General features: G+C 38.7%; 1 pseudogene; it reads left to right on the top strand.

Moving 5' to 3' along the window:
• Positions 1 to 7766: 7766 nt before the first annotated feature.
• LOC117213018 lies at positions 7767 to 7850 on the top strand (annotated as a pseudogene).
• The last annotated feature ends 2921 nt before the right edge of the window (positions 7851 to 10771 follow it).

Genomic DNA, 10771 nt, shown 5'->3' with positions numbered 1-10771 from the left:
TATAAGAGCGATAATGTTATATATTTAATTCTATTCGTAGACGACTTATGAATATGTGGAAAAGCAAAAGAAAAATCGATGAAATTAAAAACAAATTGTCAAAGAAATTTGCGATGAAGGACTTAGGTGAAGTAAAGACTTACTTAGGAATAAACATTGAATACGATAATAAGAAGTGTGAGATGAAATTAGATCAAAGTAGTTATATAGTGTCATTAGCGAAACAATATAATATAGAAAATAGTAAACTACATTTTACACCAATGGAACAAAACTTAAGTTTAGAACCCGCAAAATCAGCCTCAGATGATATAAGATACAGAAATCTCATAGGAGCTTTATTATATATTAATACTAGAACAAGATTAGACGTTAGCTATAGTGTAAACTATTTAAGTCGATTTCAAAACAGTTACGACGGGACCCATTATAAATATGCATTGAGAATTTTGAAATACTTATATTTAACTAGGAAATTGAAATTAACTTATAAAAGAAATTTGAATACTGAAGTTATTGATTGTTTTGTTGACGCTGATTGGGCTGGAGATAAAGTAGATAGAAAATCCACTACGGGATTTATCATAAGATTTTTCGGAAACGCAATTTACTGGAAATCGAGAAAGCAAAGTAGCGTGACAAAATCATCAACAGCCGTCGAGTATGTAGCTTTATCGGAAGCTGTGAGCGAAATTAAATTTGTAAGAAAATTGTTGTTCACTTCCATTTTATGAATGAAAGTTACGAAAATAAAGAGATTGACATTATGAAAGTAGATTCAGAAAATAGTGTAGCTGATATTTTAACGAAGGCTCTAGGGAGGAACAAATTTGGAAATTTTAGATTACTTTTAAGAATGATTTGTTTGACTTATAAAAGGAAATGAATATGCAGCACAAAAATTAAGGAGGTGTGTTGAGATATACATAATTTTCTGTGCTGGACTGAGTTAAATGCGTAGTAGAGATACTAGTATGTGGGTATCAGTGTGTGGAGGTATGTGTGTGCGCGGCGTCTCGAAAACAGATGAATGTAAACTATTCAATCGGTTAACAGTCAGGTATAGAAGAAACTGCTGAGACGCGTGCAAGTGTGTATCGATGAATATCTTTGGAATCGTTCATCAAATAAATATATAACTATTCTAATATTAATTCCAAATGTAAATTTAGTGCTCCCATGACATTATTTCGGCTATCAAGATCCACAATTCTCAACAAACGTATCGAAGCTAAGTTGTGTTTTGTCAGACCAGTGGAATTGTATGTCTTTCTTAGTTAGTTCTGTTAACGGCTTGGCAATTTTAGAGAAGTTTCTAATAAATTTTCTATAGTATCCAGCTGGCGCAAGGAATGATTTTACATCTATAGGATTTTTGGGTAGTTTAAAATTCTTTACTGCTTCCATCCTTTTATGGTTAGGTTTTACTCCATCTGCTGTCACTACGTGTCCTAGATATTCTATTTCGGGTTTTAAGAACTCACATATATCTGGTTGTATTCTTAGACATACTTCCCTGAGTCTTTAGAACATAAAGGCTAAATTTTTATTGTTCTTCTATCGATTGCCCGAATATAATGATATCATCGAGATAAAGGAAACAATGATTGTTAATCAAACCCCCAACGCGGTATCCATTATTCTTTGAAAGGTGCGTTTTTGAGCCCGAATGGCATTCTATTGTAGTGGAAGTGTCCTTGCTAAATGCAGTCAGTCACAGAATCCGTGTATAGTCGATTGTTCATCGCTCGTCGAGTTCGTCCTTATATTCATTGTTAATGCTGTATTGAATCTTGTTAAAATCTAATGTTATATGTACGTCGAAATCTAATGTTATAATTTAGCACGCTTTCGGTTAATCCTTGCCTTATTTCTCTTAATTGATCTTGGTGTTCTCTTACTGATGCTTGAGTAGCTACGTTAAATCTTAATGCTTCGTACAGAGTTTCAAATTCGTTAATATGGATATTGTGAATTGCCATTGCGGGTTTTCCTACAATTTTCTCTATTTTGATCATTTTTAATAACAACATTTGTTCACCACACATCATTCTCATTTCTTTTATTTCACGAATAAAATCCTCTACACCTATATCATCTTCTCCGTTTAGCATGGGAATACATTTTAATGCAATTTCAGCCTTTATATTTCCATAGTTTGCAGCTCTTGGATTGGATGGTTGGACGTATGTTGGTGGTCTTTGTGGCATAGGTGGAGGTGGATTAGTATGGTGTTTTAATACTGATATATTATCGCCATCGTTAGTCATCACAGAACCAAATTCAGTTGATTCTACGTCTATTTGTGATAGTTTAACACGAGAGAGGTTTCTACCTAATATTTCTATTTCGTTAGCGCGCTTTCTATTTTCTTCGTTGGCTAATCTTAATGCATTCTTTATTTCGTTAAATTGTTGTCGAAATTCTTCGTTCTGTCTCTGTATTAAATCTAAAATTGCTCTGGTAGAGGAATCAAGTGATCCCGTTTTATTTTGGGTTTTACTTGTAGAGGGTAAACTTGTCTCGGCTTTTGAATCTTTCTTATTGTTCATTGTGAATATTGCCTGTTCGCTAGAGTTGCTGGAGAGACTAACTTTAGGCGGTCTATCGTTTAAAGGAATCCAGATTTTTCTCACCTTGATACGTAAGTTCGTAGAATGAGGTTCCTTTGCGGTGCTTTCCTCTGCGGCACGTTCAAAGGTGTTGCTAGAGTGTCAAACGCGTTCTGTTGATTTGTTCTATGCTGACAGTAGTCTCGCTGATTTGATTCACTGTAGTAAATTATTGGCAGCAGAGTTCACAACACAAATGGTCCCAATCCTTCGATCTTCAATGATGTTCGTAGACCGAAATCGTAATTTCGTTTACACTGAAGCGAATGGATCCTGGCAGGGTCGCCAAAATGTCACGCAAAAATAACGCGAAAATAATAATAAAAAAAAATGTTGGGTTCTTGGACCACAGTTCGAGATACCTTTATTCTATAATAAGACCACAAGTGTTCGATTGAACTGTTTCCGAAAAACTGAAGCCTCGATCAAGACCCAGCCCTTCTAGATGTTCGTTTATCTTATACTTGCGTGCCGAATTCATATTCCTTTGTTTTGGGAGTTGGTGTCGTGTGCCAGGCGGTTCAGGTTTCCTGAATCGGTTGGAGATATTTGTCGACGTTACAATGGTGTCACGACCAGCTCAGTTAAAGACCGGAGATAAAGATGTGGCGACACTCGGCAACAATGTATATCACCGAAACGGAGTGCCCAATGAACCATCAATATCCCAACGGTGCTTCCGTCGAATGTTCAACAGGAGAGCGTGCGTGGCAACAGTCGCGGACGCCTAACAAACCCGTGGATAGTGGGGATATTGAGAGATGACAAAGGAGAAAGAAACAGTTCCAATCGAAAATCAAATTGTAAGAGCTTCAGTCTTGGAAAGTCACGGCTGGATTTCAAAAGTAAAAAAGTATAAACAGGCCAATTTCTCGTAATTATATGTCGGAGATGAAAGGACATCGGAGCCTTCTCTTTGGAACTTCGGGAAAATCCCTTAACACCGTAATCTACATTCTATCATAGGCGTAATTAAACAATTTTCGTCATTCGATCCGATTGTATTTGTTCGAGATTTGTGATAATGAGCTTGGGCTCGAAGCGACAGTCATTCGCCGAACGTAGCAGCGGTCATGGGATGAACGCTTTGTCAAATAAAATATGGAGTAATTCTATAGCTCTCCGTAAAAGAAATACTTGTGGCGGCACGCGACAGTAAACATTCGAACGGTTTCCGTCCCGTGGCTCGCCTTACGCAGACCCTATTCTTGGAGTAAGATGATTGCCAGATGTCGATGCGTCTCCGCAGCACACGTTCAGCTAGCCTGAGGGCCCGTTATAAATCTTAAGATTGAGTAGACTAAAGTCCTTCAGACAGACAAACAATTTTTGTCCCAACTACGGTAAGATAGGGGAGATCTATTTCTTTCAACGAACGACGTCTCCCACTAGCAACTTTCCCTCGAGGGCGGCTAACTTCCTTTTCTAACCACCGATATGGAGATTGACCAATTAGCCGCAACGTCAATTTCCGTTACTTTCTGAACGAAGGCTATCCTCGACGAATCCAATGATCTTGTGTCAGCAAACACACCCCATCATCGTTTTCCTCTGTGGCATCATCGCGACGGAAAGTCATTCTCTCGTGAAGTCTCATTAGCGAGTTACATAGCGTCTTTACGCTCGGTGAATATTCTACGTTTTAACAAAGAGTTAGTTTAGTAATACTTCCACCGTAGCCAAGCAAATCGAGTACGACTTGGAATTTGGAAGAAGGCGCAGCCTGTTATCCCGTTGACCGCGGATTCGTTATTGAACCTAGGATCATTGTCATTAGTTTCTCGAGTATCTAAGTGCCACGGATACTTATCAAGTCATGCAATAATCGTATTTGCACTAGTCAATGTCTTCTCTATTGCATAACGACAACGTGTAACCCAAACGAAGATTCGTTTCACGCCCCTAACCCTAATTCTAATGTAAACCTGACATATATATGTCGAATCTTTATTTGGATTACACGTTGTCGTTATGCAATAGGGAAGACATTGACTAGTGCAAATGCGATTATTATAGAATCGAACAAGTAATCGTGGTAGAGAAACTAATGACAATGATTCTAGATTCAATATGTATGTCTAAGGACACAAGATCATCGGATTCGTCGCGGATAGTCTTCGTTCAGAAAGTAAGGGAAATTGACGTTGCTGCTAATTGGTCAATCTCCATATCAGTGGTTAGAAAAAGATGCTAGCCGTCCTCGAGGGAAAGTTGCTAGTGGGAGACGTCGTTCGTTGAAAAAGTAGGCCTCCTCTATCTTCCCGTAGTTGGGACAAAGACTGTTTGCCTGTTTGAAGGACTGATCGAGACTTCAGTCTTTCGATAACGGTCTAATCGCACACTTGCAATCTTATTGCAGAATAAAGGTATCTGGACCTCTGGTTCAAGAGCCCAACATTTCCTTTATTATTATTTTCCCACTATTTTTACGTAACACAATCATCGCTTTTTTATTAATTATACTTTAAAACGAATAACTTTAATGTATCATGTATTTTTGTTATAATGTACGAAATAATTATAATTTATCAACAAGCATCGTTATAAATATCATTCTAAACATCACAAGGAATCATTATAAACATCAGTTCTCTTTATCGGCATAATTATAAACTACAATAAGTTTTGGATCATTATATTACTACATCTTATATGTAGAAAACCGAAAAGTTTACCTTTTAAATATATGTATATAAAAATAAATATTATTTATAATAATATTTGCGCGTATAGAGTAATAGTTAAGCGAATCATTTTATGGGATGTCTATATTTGTTTCATGTACATTTAGCAATAAGCTGCGCAAACTACCTGAGCGATAAAATGTGTGCATATTCACATATCTGAAAGTTCTTCGATAAAATGAGAAACTATAAGTTAGACAAGTAAAGTAAATTACAGAGAAATATGAGAAGTAAAGAGAAAAATGAAATGCCAAGAGATTGAAATAATAAGAAATATAACATGTGTAGTAATCCAAATAATCTACGATATAATACTGTGTTGATTGATCTCTTTAACATTATATTCAATATTAAATCATATAAATATTAAAACATCTCTGCAAGATATACCAGAGTCGGCTCTTTTCTGGAGCTTTCTTCAGATCACGCACTTGTAGCAACAACTAGTTCAACAATTATTGAAAACTAAATAGAACTACTCAGAACGACCACACAAAGTATCAGTGCTGTCGGGAAGCTTTAAACATCTCAAGATCGGCTTCAGTTTCGCTAAGAACAAACGAAGATTTTGACGCAGGTATGGAATATTTGAATAGCAACATAATAAATACGATCCGTTCTACTACACCTGATGAAGAGTCCGCAACCAAACAGGACTACCCAGATTCCATAAAAAGAAAAATTACAGAAAGACATAAGCTCAGAAGAATATCACAAGGCAATCGAGAAGCAAGAGGAAACGTAGGTTAAATGAAGCAACGAGAAAAGTGGCAACAATCCTTCAGAAATTCAAAAACAACTGTTTCCGAAAGTATCTAAGAAACTTGTCCCTTACAGCAGACAGTAACTATTCTCTTTGGTAGATATTCAAGAAATTCACTGGTTCATCTTAAATTATTTCTGCGATCCATTTGTCGCGAGGAGGACACGATACCCCACACTGATAAAGCTAACTTAATTGTGAATTAGCCGAAGTATTTAAGTCACTTTCTTCTATTGAAATCGGCAGGTACGCAGAAAAATACAAGGAAAAACGACAACACATCCAAACCAACTGACTGCAGAAGCGAGCAAAACTCTCAGAGACAGAAGACAAAAAGAAAACATCCCATTGACCTCACTAAAGAAATAAAATAGTCAAACTCGATGATGGTATCCCGCTGGTCGTAGCCATCCAAATGTTATTTAGCCATTAAGCTAGAAAAATTTACCAAATGTCTAGCTGGACAAATTGTAAAGTACAAATTAAATAATAATAAAAAACACTTTCTTCTACCAACGAAGCAGAAATATTTGTATATCTATAAATCATATTTGTGATAATACATGAAATTTTTGTAAATCACCTTTCTAGATATCTTTTCCTGTAAAACCATTTATAAACTCACAGGTGAAAGAAATGATCTATTACCATTTTAACCCCCAAAAAGCACCGGGACACGAATTGATAAGTAAATAAAGCGATTAAGGGAGTGTTCGGAATTAGAATGTTCTAAAACAGCCACTTTTTGTGATTTTTTTTAGAAGGGAAAGAAAGAAACGAATTTGTTGAATTTTGAGGTATGATTTTGTATATAATTAACGAATACAAACAAATTTTTTTTAAGTAAAAAGAAAAATTATAACAGATTTCTAAGCCTATTTCAATAGCTGCACTTTTCAATCGACGGGAAAGATCCACATCATAATTCTTTACCGTAATTCTAATAATCTAAATCTAAATCTTGAAATTAAAATCTTCTGTTACAAATTATGAATTAGACCTATTTATAACTTATGCTAATCCCATACGTTATAAAATCTTTACCAGTGTGATGGAAAACGCAAGGCTAGGCATCTTGGAAATAAGTGCATTACAAGAGGCAGGAATTCTTTTAGAACGGCCATCTCTTACTACAAGAAATATAATAGCAGCAAAAATATATTATTAAGAGCTTCATAATAGATTAAATAATAATGATTTAATTAAGGGAATTATTTGCCTTTACCCCTTGTATTTTGAGAGGGCTATGAAAAAAGTACATCTCCTTCATGAGGCTACTTAGAATACTTCCTATGATATACATTGCCACATTAAGAATCAAATACTTTCCAATCAGCTAGAACCTCGGCGAGACAGCCAGCTACGGTCGTTAAAGCCCAGAACTGAAGACGACCCGTGGCGAGCTCGAATCCTCGGCATAAGGACTCCAATCTAAAAAGGGACGGAAAAACCAAAATTTCTCTTAGAATAATACAAACAGGCAAGCGGCCAAGCTCCTCCCTTGCGTGTGCTGTGGATGTACTTTCTGGGAGTACTTGGTTTTTAAACGTGCTTGGTGTTAAGCACACAGTGGCCCGACGATAAAAACTCGCACTGGTACACTGTCCCGTTCGTGGAGGTTTTAGCCGGCACTACCTTCTGCCCGTCCCCACAGGGTGGTAAGGTGTCTATGAAGATTTCCTCCACGTAAAAAAAAAAAAATTTTTTTTGTAGTATGATAGGAGAGACGTTTAACATTCCCGTAGACAAGGGAGGAACACATATAAATGATATCACTGGCGAATAATCTTTATCAATAATCGACATGAAAGTAGGTGTTACGCCACGATGCTTACCACAGGCTGTATTTTCTAACCGTCGCTCGCGGTCCTACAGTGTCGCAGGCAGACCGTCTTATCTGCCCGCCGGATCATATACAATATATCGACGGGCGTGTCACGTAAAATAACAAAATAAAAAAGGAATTTGAGGTAAAAAATAAAAAAAGAAAACTTTATTTTTTTTCTAACATCAATACACTTTACAATCTACTTCCGAACTCTAGGCGTGACTTTCTAAGACTGACTCTTATGATTGTCTTAACACTGTCTTATTCAATCCCGGACGAGCCCCCACCTGTAATATCGGAATATATTAATGTAATATCGTGATATAATATATTTACAAGGAATGGATGATACAGATGTTAATCGGACAGAAAAAGACGATTGTTGTTCAACCTGAACTATTCACACCAAACGTACAGAAAACAGCACAACTAAATAATTAGATAACGACTCGACTTTCACCAAATGCAATCAACACTCTCTCGGCAACGCCACCCACAAACTCTGCTTCTCGACTAACTCTCTGCTCGTTGTCGCATTCTATTGTCTTTTGCTAGGCACACGTGTTCTGCAGACGCTCGTAGCCAGGGTCACGTAGGTCTTTTCTACGAAACTATGCACTTGAAAAGACCGATGATACATTGATGGACCCGACGGCGCCTCGGCTCTCGCGACATTGTTCATGGTTCGCCCGATATCTCTTAGGCTTTTCGTCCACGATACTACACTCGGCCATCCTGCAATAACATCTGCCCTCAGATGTTGCCTTCTATCTCGCTGTCATCAGATGCGTCATTTTCGGCGTTTATGACCCAAGGTTTCATGAAATCGAGGTGTGCGCGGGTCCTTCCTTCGGTACTGCTTCGCACGCTTTCTTCTTTTCTTGTAATTTCGCAGGTTCCCTTCTAGCTTACCTATGTTTCGTTCGGTTAGGATACAGTCAAGGCAGTTGGATACCACGTGTTCGACCTTTTCGCGTAACCCCTTGAACCAGAAGTCCTTCTTGACCATAGCTTCTGTTTTGGTAACCCCGAAATGCCCACGCTCGTGCGCTTGCCTGACTACTTGAGCCCGCATCGCCTTCGGTACTACTATTAGCATGTCGTGTAAAATTAAGGTAAAAATAAGGAACTTGTTAATTTCCGAAAAGGAGATTAAGTTCTTTTTATTTTTTACTCAATTTATACAATTTTTTCGGTTCGCGATGATACACTTTCGATACTTGGATTAGTTAAGAATTTTTTTATTAGACTGACTGGATGATTTTGAAGGGAGCATTTATATTCTTCCATTCGTTGGAGTGGGAGAAGGTTTTGTTTATACTTAGTGTAAAATTCGGAGAACGGCTGGAGTGATCGAATGCCACTCAGGCGGCTGAGAACAGATGCTGACCGGACGGTCACACGCGATAAGGCGTTCGGAATTTCGGTTTGTTATATACAGTTGCTCGAATTTCGTCTGTGACAAGCACATCGTCCTTACACTCCTTATACAAAATATTGTTTCTAATTACATACCCATCGGCCTGACTGCACGTTGCGGCGTCCAAAATCCTACGGACTTCAATGTCCTTGTTCTGTGCCCTTCTCAACCGTGCAATCAGCCCGTCCTCACTCTCCGTTACATACATAGTGCTCGGCAGGGGGTTCCTACTCGGAGCATCTACATGCTGCATACTGTTCCCCGGCCGATGACACACCTGATACTTAAACTCGCCTAGTAACAAGGCCCATCTAGCCACACGCACACACAAGTCTTTCTTTCTCATCGTTCTGGCGAATGCTTGACAATCCGTAACAATAGTAAACGGCACGCCTAACAGATATACCCTGAACCTTTTCAACGCTTTTACTATTGCTAGCACCTCTAGTTCGTAGCTGGTGTACTTCGCTTCCGCGGGAGTTGTTTTTCCGCTGGCAAAGTAGACCGGATGGAATTTACCGTCGTTTAGATCTAGTTGCATTAATATTGCTCCGTAACCCTCTGCGGACGCGTCCGTATGCAACTCGGTCTCTGCGCCTATTCTATAAAGTGTTAACACAGGCCCGCTGGTAAACGCTGCTTTCAAGGTTTCGAAGGCTTCTGATTCCCGATCCCCGAACCTGAAGTCTATCTCCTTTTTCAACAGATCGGTTAAGGGTTTGGCAATCTTCGCGTAACCTCTAATGAATTTTCGAAAATATCCCGTAAGTCCCAAGAAACTCTGGACTTTTCTAACCGATGTTGGCTTGGGAAAGTTTGCAACGGCCTTGGTTTTATGAGCGGACGGCTTTATTATGCCTTCATTTGTCCATAATTCCATCAACTCGTCCACCTCTTTTTTCTCCGAAGGCGCCAATCTTCGCGGCCTTCGAACCACAGGTTTGTCACTCTTTAAAACGATTTTTGCCGTTATCCCAACGTCCCGCTTTTTCTCCGGCCTATACGCCCTAATGATATCGCGAATCGCTTCACGATAATGCGGTTCCTGTACGTGTGTTAGGTCTGTTTCGTCAGTCTGTTCTACCACGTTAATTCTAAACACATCCGACACGTCTTTGTTAGTCTGTTCGTCAAGCCGCAAGGAAGTCACTTCGCCTCGTTTAACCCGTAACTCTACCTGATCCAGAAAATCAGTGCCTAACAACAGGCCGTGCTTCGTCAATATTTTGTTTGAAACAACGTGTAAAGTGATTGGCAGTTTATAACCATCAACCATCATTACCTTGTTGAATTCACCCCAGGTCTCATTGCCAGCGGAACTAAGACCGTCGAACTTAAGCTTGCATTTACCTAGCGGTGGTGACTCTAACCTCGCATACTCGTCTGATCGAATGAACGTGAGATCACTACCCGTATCCACTAATGCCACAAACCTACAATCATCTATCGCCACTTCCTTCATAT

Source organism: Bombus bifarius, unplaced genomic scaffold, assembly GCF_011952205.1.
Source record: "Bombus bifarius isolate JDL3187 unplaced genomic scaffold, Bbif_JDL3187 scf7180000008478_frag, whole genome shotgun sequence".
NCBI lineage: Eukaryota > Metazoa > Arthropoda > Insecta > Hymenoptera > Apidae > Bombus > Bombus bifarius.
This window is presented reverse-complemented; position numbering and strand designations above follow the sequence as displayed.